This window comes from Zingiber officinale, chromosome 10B (assembly GCF_018446385.1).
Source record: "Zingiber officinale cultivar Zhangliang chromosome 10B, Zo_v1.1, whole genome shotgun sequence".
NCBI lineage: Eukaryota > Viridiplantae > Streptophyta > Magnoliopsida > Zingiberales > Zingiberaceae > Zingiber > Zingiber officinale.
Window position 1 is genome coordinate 64,974,967 of NC_056005.1, and position 14,167 is coordinate 64,989,133.

At 40.0% G+C, this 14,167-nt stretch overlaps 1 non-coding gene across 1 annotated transcript; it reads left to right on the plus strand.

Moving 5' to 3' along the window:
- Positions 1-13,813: 13,813 nt before the first annotated feature.
- On the plus strand, positions 13,814-13,919 carry LOC122030681. The gene has a single exon (XR_006125544.1). It is a non-coding gene; the product is annotated as a small nucleolar RNA R71 (small nucleolar RNA).
- The last annotated feature ends 248 nt before the right edge of the window (positions 13,920-14,167 follow it).

The following is a 14,167-nucleotide window of genomic DNA, read 5'->3' on the forward strand; positions in this document are numbered from 1 at the left end:
TCGTCGTCAGTAATAAAAATATCGATCCCATAGGGACTGGCTATAAGCACTAGCAATCATTCACTTATGGTTAGCTAGACTACCAATGGTCTTGAATAAGCTAAGGAAAAAGAAAAGTCGAGAGAGGGAGTCGAGAGTCGCAAGGTCAAAATATTCACTTGGTGATGAGGAGTTCTAGGGGGTCGGTTTCGTCATGGTAGTATTGATGTGTCTCGTTTTATCTTACTCTCGTTGTCCTTATTCATGCTATTGCCGGAAGCTAATTAGCGGGTATTCTTAAGCGCCAGAATAGGGTAATGCCCTAAGAAGTCCTGTCACGGTTTACCCCTGTCACTAGGGCACCTCGGCAAATCTTGAGGACATGACTCTACCTGGTAAATTAAGAATAGTGAGTAAAGCTAAGCCTGGTCTCTCGCTCCCTTGGGGAGAATTTGCCTTTCCTCTCAAGAAACTATCCTAGATGTCCGTGAACGGGTTACCCCTGTCACTAGGGCCCCTTAGGTATACGATCTAGAGGAAATCCTCTACGAAGCTAACAAGTTCTTCACAATCAAAAGTAAGCAATTAGCAATTGAAACAAAGCATGAAAGTTCATCCAACAAGTATAAACACAATACGAGTTTTACATCAATCCGTACCACGACTACTCCCTAATCCCAGAACAAGGGATCTACTCCATGAATGTTAGAGAAATATCTGAAAACATAGTATGGACAAACATATAATTCTCAGCAAGTAAGAGGGAATATGCTTATCGAATGTCGAAGAGTGGCCTTCGGATCCAACTCTCTGCTTCTGGAGTCGATATGGTGGTGGAAGTTTGCTGAACGGCGGTCCAAAACGACGTAGAATTGCTCCAAGATTCTTTTCTCCCTGACGGCTCACCTCCCCCTTGGGGAAAAAGGGTTAATACCCTTTTATAGCCAAGGTTTTGGTCGCGGCGGCACGACCGTGTAAGGGTCGCACGACCGTGCCCTTCTCCGGTTCTGGTGTGGCTGCACAGCCATGCAGGGTCGCATGACCATGTAGCCCCTGGGCTTTGTCTCCTGGGGCACGGCCGTGTAGGGGTGCACGGCCGTGTAGGGGTGCACGGCCGTGCAAGTCTTCTTCTCTGCCTGGGGTGGCACGACCGTGCAAGGTTGCACGACCGTGTACTGACTGGCTACTGTTTTGGTTGCACGACCGTGCAGGGTTGCACGGCCGTGTACTGACTGGCTACTATTTTGGTCGCACGACCGTGTAGGGTTGCACGACCATGTACTCTTCCTCTCCTGTTTGGCCACATGGTCGTGCAGGGTTGCACGACCGGGTTGTCTGGTTGGTTCTGGTGCATCAATACTCTCCGTTCAAGTTTCGAAAATCTTCCCTGTCAACATAAAACCAAACAAAGAGCAGATATCCGAACAAAACAATAGATATGATGAATACAAGATAAAAGATGCGATCATGTGAAGAATATATGTGCATAAGTCAAGTGAATGCGCACTAAAACATGCGTAAAAGATCATAATATTTGCGCACATCACACCCCGAGACTTGAACCTTTGATTGTCCTCAAGCAAAATGCTACAAACTATGTTCATTAAATCCTGCAGTGTTTCATAATCCTTAGTGCATTCACTTAACTCTATCAACTAGTTTCACTGATAAACATGACTGTGGAGTAACCTAAGTATGATCTAAACATATGTCCTCTGTGCTCGGTGCAGTAAGTAGCTCAAGCTCTTCAAGTTTCCATTCTCTGTCATAGTTAAGTCGTCATACAATTGAGTTCCTAATGTTCCCGGTGATAGACACTTACCTGCCACATACTTGGTTCATTTTCCTTAAATTACACAAGGTCTCAAAGGGTACTTCTCGGAATCAAGAGAAACGTAACATTCATTTCCCCAGTAACCTAACTCGGTCTCAAAGGGGTGAATTGTTAGTTTCCACTCATGATAACTATTTTTTATCCCTTATTATTATTATTATTATTATTATTATTTTATATTTTTTTATATAGTGCTATAGAGGTGTAGCACTTATTACACATGCGATGCATATATTGGGATTTAGATTTTTCCGAATGAGCTTCCATGATCCGAGGTTATCCAGTAACCAAAATGTAAATAAGGAATCACCATGGGAACACAAGTACTAAACAATTTGGATGAATCATAAGTATTTCAAAAGTATGTCTACCATTCAAGCTTAAGTACTTAAGTGTAGTGAAAATAAGTCCTTAAGGTTAGGACAAAAACTTATACCGAACTTCGTACAATACTTAGCTTATTTCATGCTACTAAAGATAGAGAAAGGAGATACACTAAACATACTAACATAATTTGGACCACTCATGAACTAAGAAAATGCTAGACATTTTGCTATTGGACAAGTGGCCGAAAAGGTAGACCGTTGATGTTCTCAAACATGCCACATATAAGAAAATGTAGATAATGTGCAAACAGAAATAAATAAAATACAAATAGATAAAACTAACTAGACAGATAAAAGAAAGCAAATAAAATATGCAAAAACAAAAGAAAGACTCTCAACCATACTTAGGTTGTGCAACAACACCCCCCCAGACATAGACTTTTCATCGTCCCGATGAAATCAATATGGTGGTGGGGGTGGGGGATAAGGAGGTCCTTGATGTGGCTCTGGGGGAAATCTAGGAAAACCAGGGAGATGACCTATGTGCTAATGATATTGATACAAAGTGTCTACTTGTTGTCGAGTGATATCCATATCATCTATAAAGTTTCTCATTCTCTCTTGGTCCACCTCATAATCCTTTACGAATCCCGTCACCTGACTATGGAAGTCTCTAGTGAATTGAAAATGATCTCGCACCTCCCTAAATTTGTCGTCAGAAAGCTTGAAGCGACCCTCCAACAACTGTTGTTGGGCATTGTGCTTCTCATGAAGGGATTCTAAGGAGGTACGGAAGTTAGAAAAATCAAAATTAGAGGGTCCCGTGCCATAGGCAAAAGAGTGCCTAGGAGGTTCCGGATGTCTAGAAGGTTGCGGGAAACCTGATGATGAAGGCTCATGGTGGTAATCAATGTCATCTGCAGTGGAGGGAACATTCTCAGAAACTAGATCCGTGATCACCAAATTCGCGGGATTACGAACTGAAGTGCGCTCGAAATAAGGAAGGGGTAGAGGAAAACCAAAGGTCCTAGGAAAGGCAAACCCATTCTCATCCCAACAAATCATCTTCATTGTAAGACAAGAATCGATGTCGATCTTGTCATTGCCATGAATAACCTCTAGTCCATCAAGCTCACAACCTAAATTATATGCTATTGGAGTAATCAATCCACCAAACACAATTGCCCCCGAAGATGCCCTAGTTGCCCTTACTAAGGTTTGCAGGAAATGGAATCCGAAATCAAAATCAACTTTCTTTAACATTGCCCAAAGAGAATAGAGTTCAATCTTTTTAATCACCCTGTCACTATCTCCTCGACCAAAGATTATTTTGCTCATCACTCGGTGCATGTATCTAAAGATCAGGTTTTGAATGTGGAATGCCTTGGCTCTAGAGGGTTCATAAGGGTTATTCAATCCGATTATCGACCTCCAAAATTCATTCCATCTAATCCCACTATCAAATCCTCAGGCACCTCCATTAGGTAAACCAAAACAATCATTAAAATCATTAAAGGTCCACTGAACTTTTTTATTCATCATCCTAAAAGTTATGATCCCTATGTAGTCCTCTTCAGATGAATATTTAACATCAAGCGTACTAAAAAATTCAAGGACTAGAAGAGGGTAAGTCGGTGCATGATAGTACATTATATCATTCCAATTTAAAGAGCTAATCATCTAATGAATATCATCCCTAATTCCTAGCATATCCATAGTGGCGGGATCCATATATTTTGTGCATATAATTTTCCTAGCAATAAGGTTATCATATCTAGCTTTTTGATCTTGATTTCTAAAAATAATATTAAATATATTTTGGTTACCTTCGTAGTGTGCTACCCTCTTCCCTTTGTCTTTTGATGATGAAGCTTTCCCTTTGCCTTTGTCACCTCTCGGTGCATCTCCTTCTCCAGATCCACCACTTCCTAGACGAAGTCTCTTCAAGATCTGCGACATGGTGAGCTTAGAATTCCGTGTTAGTTAGAGCCATAGAGCCAATAATATGATGATTGTTGTATGGACTCATTGTATCATATTCCTATGTATATAAAGGAATTTGTTTGGTTATTATACTTACTTGTATTGGTGCCAAATAACTAAGTATAGTAGCGTCCTTGAGTAGAAGGTTCTTACCTATATCAATCGATTGATTGAATCGATAGTAAGATGATATAGGGAACACTACTCATAATCATTCCTAGTCAAGTATTAACATTTAGGGATAATGTTAATACGATGAGACTAGCATGTAGGTAAACTCGATGACTTGATCTCACAAGTCATGGATATAGAGATATCAAGTTGACACATGGGTATGCATTGGAGAATGTATACTGAATGAACCGCCATGAGAAAGTATCATGGATAGTTATATGAGTGTCATATACTTTCTCATGTGGCTATTAGTATGACTATTAGTCCTTGGACCTGAAGTCACCATGGTTCCCTACATAAGGAATTGCATACTTTGGCTTCATCAAACATCACCCGTAACTGGGTGGACTATAAAGGCGATTACTGGGTATGTAACAAATTATGCGGAGGGATGTGAGTGATGTAGATGGGATCTATCCCTCCTATATAACGGGAGTGACATCGTTATTCTTGATAGAGTGAGACCACTAAGTGCATGGCCATGCCCAAGTGAGTCAATATGAGATATTGAGCTCATTTGATTATAGTGAGTCTACTTAGAGCTCAAGATTTAGATTGATTAGAGGATGACAGGGTCTATGCCTCACATTGATCAATCTAGGTGTCAAGGATAGAAGGACACTTGTCATATATTGTGAAAAGTCACAATTAGTAGTCACAAGGTGATGTTGGATCTCAACATTCTTGTAACTTGGGTAGTAATGATGTGTTGCTAGATACCGCTCATTACTTATGCTTCTAAATGGGTTTAGGAGCATTGCCAACGTTACAAGAACCTATAGGGTCACACACAAAGGGCAATTAGATGGAGATTAGGTTCATTTGATGTACCTAGAGGATTAGGTTCATGTGATGAACCAAATTGGATTAAGAGTAATCCAAATTAAACTAATTGAGTTGGACTCAATTTGGTTCATATATTAAATGAGTCTAATTTGGACTTGGATTCATTGAGTCAATTTAATTCAATGAATAAGATTCATTAAATTAAAATTGACTTGAACCAATGGTTAGATTTGATCAACCATGGGAGAGAAGAGGTCAAGTTTGACTTGACTTGAGAAGGGAAGATGGAAGGTCAAGTTTGACTTGACCAATGCCACCTCATTTGTGAGTTGGCTTAGTGTTGGCCAATGATGATGTTCCACATCATCAAGGTTAGCACATGTGTGTGCCACCTCATGAGGGAGATTAAGAGTTGTGACTCTTGATATCCCATGGAGGTATATAACCTCTTTCTATGGTGGCCGGCCACTTTATTCCATGAGTTACAATTGTGTAAACTCATTCAAGTCATCTTCTTCCTCCTCTCATCTTTCTCCCTCTCCTCCTCCTTGGCCGAAACCTCCATGAGTGCTAGCACACTCTAAGGTTTCTTCTCCACCTTTTTTGTTCGTGTGGATACACATAGAGGGGTTTTCACTTGACACCCTTGAGATCCGACGAACCTTGGACGAGCGAGATAAGCGAAGGACTTCGCATCAAAGGTACAAACTCCTTAACATGTAGATCTAGGTTAGAAAGCATGTACACAAATTTTTTTTGTTCTTTTTATCTTCATACGGATCCGGTGGCATGGGATTTCAGGGTTTCCGCAACGTAAAAAGCGATTTTTGCGGCTCAAAAATCCCAACAGTGGTATTAGGGCCACGTGCGAAGCGTGTACGTGTTTTATTTTGGGTTTTATGAAAAACTACAGATTTTTAAGTTTCGGTAAATTTACATTTTTTATAGTTTTTATGAGTATTTTTCTTGGAGATGCGAAGCAACAAGTGCTTGGTCACTTGTAGGCTTCGTATACCGAGAAAAACCTTCCGAAACGGCAAGGTTTCACCCAAATAGTTTTGGGACAGCGGCTTAAGGCACTGTAAGATCGTAGTAGGATACTCGTGAGACTCATTTCATGAGTAGGGGTGCTGCCCCTAACCCCGCAAGGGGCGTTGTCCCGCGATCGTGCTCGAAAATCGCTAAACGGGACCGCCGAAAAATTTTGACTCATAAAATTGTAAAAATAGTAGTAAAAATTACAGAAATTTATGGAAAATACATAATTTAGTATTATGTATAATTTTGTGATGGTCATGGCACAAAACCCCAATTAGATTGAAAAAATTATGTTGTAATTCATAATATGGCCTGCGTGCCATTTTTTGTGTTTGTGCGTGTTGTATATGATCGCGACTTGCGCGTCGTGCCTTCCTTTATTTTATATTCCTATTGTAAATAGTTTAGACTCAAATGTAACTTGAGTTTCAAATTTGTAATGTACAAAAATTGAAGCGGTGGAAGGTCCACTCGAGGAGGAGTTACGAGGAGGGTGCGAGCAACACATGACGGTCAAAGGGAGGAGCTTGGAGGAGCTGTTGACCCTAGGTTGACCGTCCGATCTTCTCATTGGCTTGAGAAGATCGTAGTAGGCCCATGACCTAACAAAATTTAATTAATTGCTTGTGTATGTATGTGATGCATGTTAGAGTAGAGTAATTAATTAGTGCTTTAACGATTAGATTAGATCTAAATCGCGTATATGATGCACCACGATTAGATTAGATCTAAATCAAGTATATGATACACATCAATGATTAGATTAGATCTAAATCACGTCAACTCGATGTAACAACCCAAATTTTCCTCCTTTTGAGCCCCAAAAATAATTTAAAAATATTTAAAAATGCTATAGAAAAATTCTAGAGATTTTTAGAAATTTTTAGAATATTTTTATGCAATTTTTGGAGGTCGTTTGGTATTTTTTCTAAACGAAGGAAGCTTTGACAAAAAATGTCTATGCCGAGGTTCGAACCAGCAACCTCTGATCTGGTCAAAACCCGGCTAACCAAGTGATCCAGTGTTACTCTCCGCAAGTGTACGAAAATGTCGCAAGTAATATAAAAGATTATCGTATCCACAGGGACTGGAATAAGCACTAGAAATGTCTCAATGCGAATTAGCTAAACAACTATCTAATCGTTTCAAAAGCAAAGTAAAGGTAAACAAATCTAATATTAAAGATCAACAAACAAGAGTTTAGAGTTTTGGGTTATGATAAAGGAAGATTCTAGGAGTTTCGGTTTCTTTGTAAGATTTCTTGAATGTAAATGGTTCACCAATTCTTATCCCTCAATTGCCAAACATGTAGAAAGTTGCCGGTTCCCTCTTGCAATAGACAACCGGCTAAGGACTGAGAAATGTATCTAAATAGGATTAATTAGACATGAACCTATGTTGTCCTTACACAGAAGTGCACCTATTACTATGCCTTCCTCGGATATCAACGTAGAAGCCCACGACTCATTAATCTATCAAGATACAAGAAGCTAATCATAAAATCCATCCTACTCTCTTGAATATCCCTATTTCCTCTTCAAGATTATCTCTCAAACGTCCTTACACGGGCTTGCACCTGTCACGTGGATCCCTCGGATGATCGAGTGAGAGTTTATCTTTACAAAGTCCATAAGAAATCCAAACAATCAATCAAGAATGAGAATTAAGCACAAACCACCATCAATCATTCAAGATCTAATTGATACAAGCAAGATAATGTCATTGAAACAAGAAAATGGCAAATCCATAAGAGATTACATCAATCCATCATACAAATACTCCCTTAATCCTAGAATACAAGATCTACTCCATGAATCGAGGAAGAAAATCCGAAGAAATAGAGATTACAAGCTTTCCTTGAATCCCCAATCCAAGAAAACAAGAAGAGGGGGAAAGAGAAAACTTATCTACGAAGAAGCCTTGTCTTCGGATCCAATCCTCGCTCCGGAGTCGAAATCGTCGAGATCTCCCTTAGAATCGCCCAGAAATCCTCCCAAGAATGGGAGGAAACCACCAAATCTTGCTTTCTCCCAAAGGGGGAGAGATCCCCTTTCAATTCATGAAGAAGGGTTTAAATAGAGGAGGGAATCGGGCGCCACACGGCCCCGTGACACGGCCGTGTGAGATTCACACGCCATGTCCAGCCTCTCGCCAAAGCTACTGCAGTGACTCCACACGCCGGAACCCTTCTCGCTCTGGAATGCTACTACGGCCAGTGGTGCACACCCACACTGCTTGATCTCGAAGTCTCACACTGCAGATCCACACGGCCTGTAAGGCTTCTGCAGTTGGCTTCAAATCTTGACACTAGTGCGAGGTTCACACGGCCATGTCATCTTCCTTTTCTGTTGGTGCCAAACTCCACACGGCCCGAGCTCCATACCAGTGCAGGGCCGTGGTGCTTTCTCCCTTCGTCTCCTCCAATGCATGCCTAAAGATGTAGATTCTTCACCAAATCGACTCCTATGTACAGAAAATGCACAAAAAATAGATCTCCGAACAAAAAGAGTAAATATGCTAAAAGGAAAGCTGGAAGTATAAAAATGCATAGATCAAGCATGCTCAAAGTATGTAAATGTGCGTAAAAACATGCATAAAAGAGTATATAATCTACGCACATCACACCCCCAGACTTAAACCTTTGCTTGTCCTCAAGCAAAATGCTGCAGTCTAAATTCATATGTTCTACAACACATTCATAAAACCCAGTGCACTTTCCTAACTCTATCAAAAAGTTTCATTAACAAGCTTGATCATGGAAACAAGTAAAGTATGGTTCAAGCATAAGAATCTTGTGCGCAGTGTAAAAGTAACTCAACACCCTTCAAGTTTCAATCCATGTCCTAGTCAAGTCGTCATCAAATTTGAATTCCTAATGTTTCCAGTGAAAGACAAGTAACCAGTGATAGGCACTTACTTACTGTTCACTTGGTTCATATTTCTCAACTAACCCAAGGTCTCAAATGTGTGCTCAATCTCAAGAGAAACTAAACAGTCATTTCCCCAGTAACCTAACTCGGTCTCAAAGGGGTGACTTGCTAGATTCCACTCATGACAACTGTTTTTTATATCCCTTATTGTTCATTTTTTTTTTATAAGTGTTTGCATTGTGCAAAACTTATTCACAAATGTACTTTTAGCACACATGTTGGGATATTTTGATTTTTCCAAATGAGCTTTAATGATTTGAGCCTCATCCAGTAACCAAAATGAAAGTTGAGAGATCACCATGGAAACCAAGTACTAAGCAAACAAGATGAATCATGACTATTTCAATGACATCAACTATTCAAGCATCAAGCACAAGTGTAGTGAAGATAAAATCCTTAAGGTTGAACCAAAACTAAAACTCATCACCATAAGATTCTTAGCTTATTAATGCTTCCCAAGATAGAAAAAAGAACTACACAAAGTTTACTAGTAGCATCATGCGAACATCATGAATCGAGACAATAATCGTGCTAACATTTCACTTGAATCCAAGAAAGCATATAAGTGAAGATTTGATGTTCTCAAAATTTTTTGCCATGATTATTTCAAAAACAAGCAAAATAAAGCAACAAGCAATGAAAATAAGAACCAACATGAAAAACTAATCAAAAACTAAAAACTGAAAACCAAACTAAACAATACATGACACCCCCCCAGACTTAAACTTTTCATCGTCCCGATGAAATCAGTATGGTGGAGGAGGTGGAGGTGGACGAGGGAAAGGAGGTCTACGACGTGGTTGGCCAATAGGAAAACTAGGAAAACCTGGAATCTCACCCAAGGATCTATGATACTCATATAAAGCATCAACTTGTTGGCTAGTAAGCGTCATACTCTGCATAAAATCTCTCATCCTAGCCTGATCAGTATCATAATCCTGCACAAACTCAGCCACTTGACCTTGAAAATTCCTCGTAAACTGAAAATAATTTTGTACCTCCCTAAACTGATCATCAGATAAAGAGAAGCGCCCCTCCAACATTTTTCGTTGGGAATCTTGCTTCTCATGAAGTGATTCTAGAGACGTACGAAAATCTGAAAAATCAAACCTAGAAGATCCCGTGCCATATGCAAAAGAATGCCTAGCAGGCTCCATAAAACTAGAAGGCTGCGTATGTCCAGATGACGAGGGTTCATTATGTGGCTCAGTGTCTCCAGGTATAGAAGGGTTATCCTTAAAATCTAACTCAGAAATTACCCAATTAGCCCGATTACGAATAGTAGTTCGTTCAGGAAAAGGGAGGGGTAAAGGAGAACCATTCCTCCTAGGAAACGCGAAACCATTCTCATCCCGAACGATCATTTTCATAGCAAGACATGTATCAATGTCAATCATGTCATTACCATGAATTATTTCCAACCCATCAACATCAAGATTTAAATTACAAGCTATTCGGGTAATCAAACCACCAAAAATAATTGATCCCGATGATGCCCTAGCTGATCTCAATAAGGTTTGAACAAAATGAAAACCAGAGTCAAATTCAACCTTATAAAGCATAGCCCATAAAGCATAAAGCTCTATCTTCTTAACCACCCCATCACTCTCTCCCCTACCAAAAATAGTTTTACTCATAACTCTATGTAGATACCTAAAGATGGGGTTTTGCATATGGGAGGCCTTAGCTCTTGAAGGCTCATAAGGTTGATCTAACCTAGTTATTGCATTCTAAAAATGATTCCAATTAAACCTTGGATCAAACCTACGAGGGCTACCGGTGGTTATTCCAAAACAAGAATTAAAGTCACTAAATGCCCATAGGAATTCTTGATTCATTAATCTAAAAGAGATTTTTCTAAAATAATCATCTTCATTAGTAAAATAGACATCCAATGAACTTAAAAATTCCAAAACAAGACGAGGATATGTAGGCAAATGTGTGTACATAATATCACTCCAATCTAAAAACCCAATCATCAAATCTACATCTTCCCTAATTCCAAGCATATCAAGAACAGTTGGGTCCATATATCTAGTACACACTACCTTTCTATTGACAAGAATTGCAAATCTAGTTACTTGATCATCATTTCTGAACACAATATTGAATTCATTGTCATTACCTTCGTTGCGTGAAGTCCTTTTGCCTTTGCCCTTCACTGGTTGTTTTCCTTTGTCTCTTGATGGCTCCTTCTCTTTGTCTCCACTAGATCCACCACCTCCTTTGCGTAATCTCTTCAAAATATTGGACATCTTGATGAGTTTAGATAGGGGAAGAATTATCTAGAGTTGTGGAACTTCAAAGAACAAAACTTCAAAGAACAAAAGATCTTAGGTTAGGAGAACAAAAGTCCAAGTCTTAGAGAGGAGGAGAATCGGATCTAAAAGATCTTGAGAGATTAGAGAGGAGTTTTTAAGAAATTGGGAGAGAAAGATATGTTTTGGAGAGTTGGGGGTGTGCGGAACACGGCCAAGATCTGGCCGTGTGAGGTAGGAGGTAGACTTTAATAGTTCTCCTACACGGGCCGTGTAGATCCACACGGCCTCCCCATCTTTCCTCTCGGGATTCTTTGCACGGGCCGTGTAGATCCACACGGCCTCCCCCTCTTCCTTCTCTGGATTCCTCGCACGGCCGTGTCTGGGACACGGCCTCTCCATCTTTCCTCTCGGGATTCTTTGCACGGCCGTGTCTATGACACGGCCTATACCTTTTTCTCCTCGGGAGATCCCACACGGCCGTGTCTGGACGACACGGCCCAAACACTTCCATTCTCTGCAACCTTTGCCTGGCCGTGTATAGTACACGGCCTGACTCTGTTTCGCACCTAACCTGAAAACAAAATCAAAAGAATGCATCAAACTAAAAGAAATTACAATACAAATTAGAACTAACTAAAAAAAAACCCTTGGGTTGCCTCCCAAGGAGCGCTTGTTTAAGGTCTTTAGCTCGACCAAACTTAATCATTCGCTCCTTTTCCTCGCCCTTGGAGGACAGATATACTTTTCGTTACTGTTGGGAGATCTTCTCCCAACATCTTCCACCACATGTCTCCTTCATTTGGTGGCCTTCCATGAGGATGGAAATTCCATTCCTCAAGTTTATAAATGCTTGTCCTGCTACAAGCATTTAAAAGAGACGAGACATGGTTAGAGATATTAGATAAATCATATTCCAACTTTTCCTTACCAATTACCAAAGAAAGCTTATGATTTTTGACATCAATTATAGCTCCAGCTGTAGCAAGGAAAGGTCTTCCTAATATGATAGGAATCCTAGGGTCCTCTTCCATGTTCAACACAACAAAATCTGTGGGAATAACGTTCCCATCCACCTCTACCGGCACATCCTCTATAATACCCAAAGGGTACCTGCAGGAATGATCGGCAAGTTGAAGTGCCATAGTAGTAAGTTTAATGTTTTTGAGACCTAATTTATTACAAATTGAATAGGGAATGAGGCTAACACTCGCCCCCAAATCACAAAAAGTTTTTTCAAAAAATTCTTTTCCTATGTTGCAAGGAATATAAAAGCTCCCTGGGTCCTTCAGTTTTGGAGAAGTGTTCCTCTCAAAAATAGCACTACATTCCTCACTAAGCGCAATGGTCTCGACCTCTCCTCTTCTTCTCTTATTTGACATGAGATCCTTCAGAAATTTGGCAAATCTAGGCATTTGTAGAATAGCATCAATAAGAGGTACCTCTACACAAATTTCCTTAACCTTTTCTAGAAACTTGCCAAATTCTTCATCCTTCTTGAGCATTGTGAGTCTCTGAGGAAAAGGGACAGCTTTGCTCTGATGGTTCAGTGGAAGAGTCTCTTCAACCTCAATGGTACTCTCCTCATTAGCTTGAATCTGATTCGGTATAGGAGGAGGGAGCTCTTCTTCTTTTTGTATCCCTTTTGAAGCAGTCACTTGGGAGTCTCCCAAGGTCCGTCCGCTCCTAAGCTCAATCCTATTGCAATGCTCCATAGGATTCACATCAGGTTTTCCTGGAAGTTGTCCTGGTGCTCTGGATGATGAGGCAGCTAGTTGGGCAATTTGACTATCCTGAATCTTTTGATGCTTTTCAGAATTATCCATTCTCTGAATGAGCTTTGTTATATCTTGCTTCATTTCATTCTGAGTTGAGATAATTTCTTCAAGCATCTTTTCAACATTTGACTTTGGTAAGCCTTGAGAAGATAGATGTTGAAAATTTTGTTGCCCAGCTTGAAAATTTGGTCTTGCCCCCATAGATGGTCCTTGGTCTTGATTATTTCTGTAAAAAAAATTTGGATGACTCTTCCATCCAGGGTTATAAGTATTTGAGTATGGGTTGTTCTGCCTTTGATTGTAACTCATGATTGCATCACATTGTTCAAGTTGATTGATTTGTGCAGTGATAGCTCCCAATGGACATGAGTCATTTGAATGCTCTGAACTCCCACATACTTCACAAGATGTACTAATAGCATTGACCATATTAGCACTAGTCCCCATATTCTCAAATTTCTTTGTAAGAGCGTCCAATTTTGCAGACAAAAGAGTGACTGCATCTACATCAAACTTCCCTGATGCTTTAATTGTTGGGTTTACAGAGGAATAGCCACCACTTCTTTTATTTGCCCATTGATGATGATTTTGTGCTACACTTTCAATGATTTCTTCGGCTTCATCTAAGCTTTTGTTCATAAGTGCCCCTCCAGCAGCTGAATCAAGGGACACTTTGGTATGATAATTGATACCATTGTAAAAAGTGTGCAACACTAACCATCTTTCCAACCCATGATGTGGGCATTGTCTGAGCATACTATTATATCTATCCCATGCTTCAAAAAGAGATTCTGAGTCGGTTTGCTTGAAGCTTGCAATTAAATTTCTCATATGAGCTGTTTTTCTTGGTGGATAGAACTTATCAAGAAACTGTTGCTCACACTGCTCCCAAGTGGTGATGCTATTAGGGGCCAAAGAATTCAGCCATTGCTTTGCCCTATCTCTTAAAGAAAACCCAAATAATAATAATCTAACTGCATCTGAAGGAACTCCATTCATTTTCATGGTACCACATATTTCATAAAAGACCTCTAAGTGTTGATTAGGGTCCTCATGAGGTCCTCCACCAAATTGGTTCTGC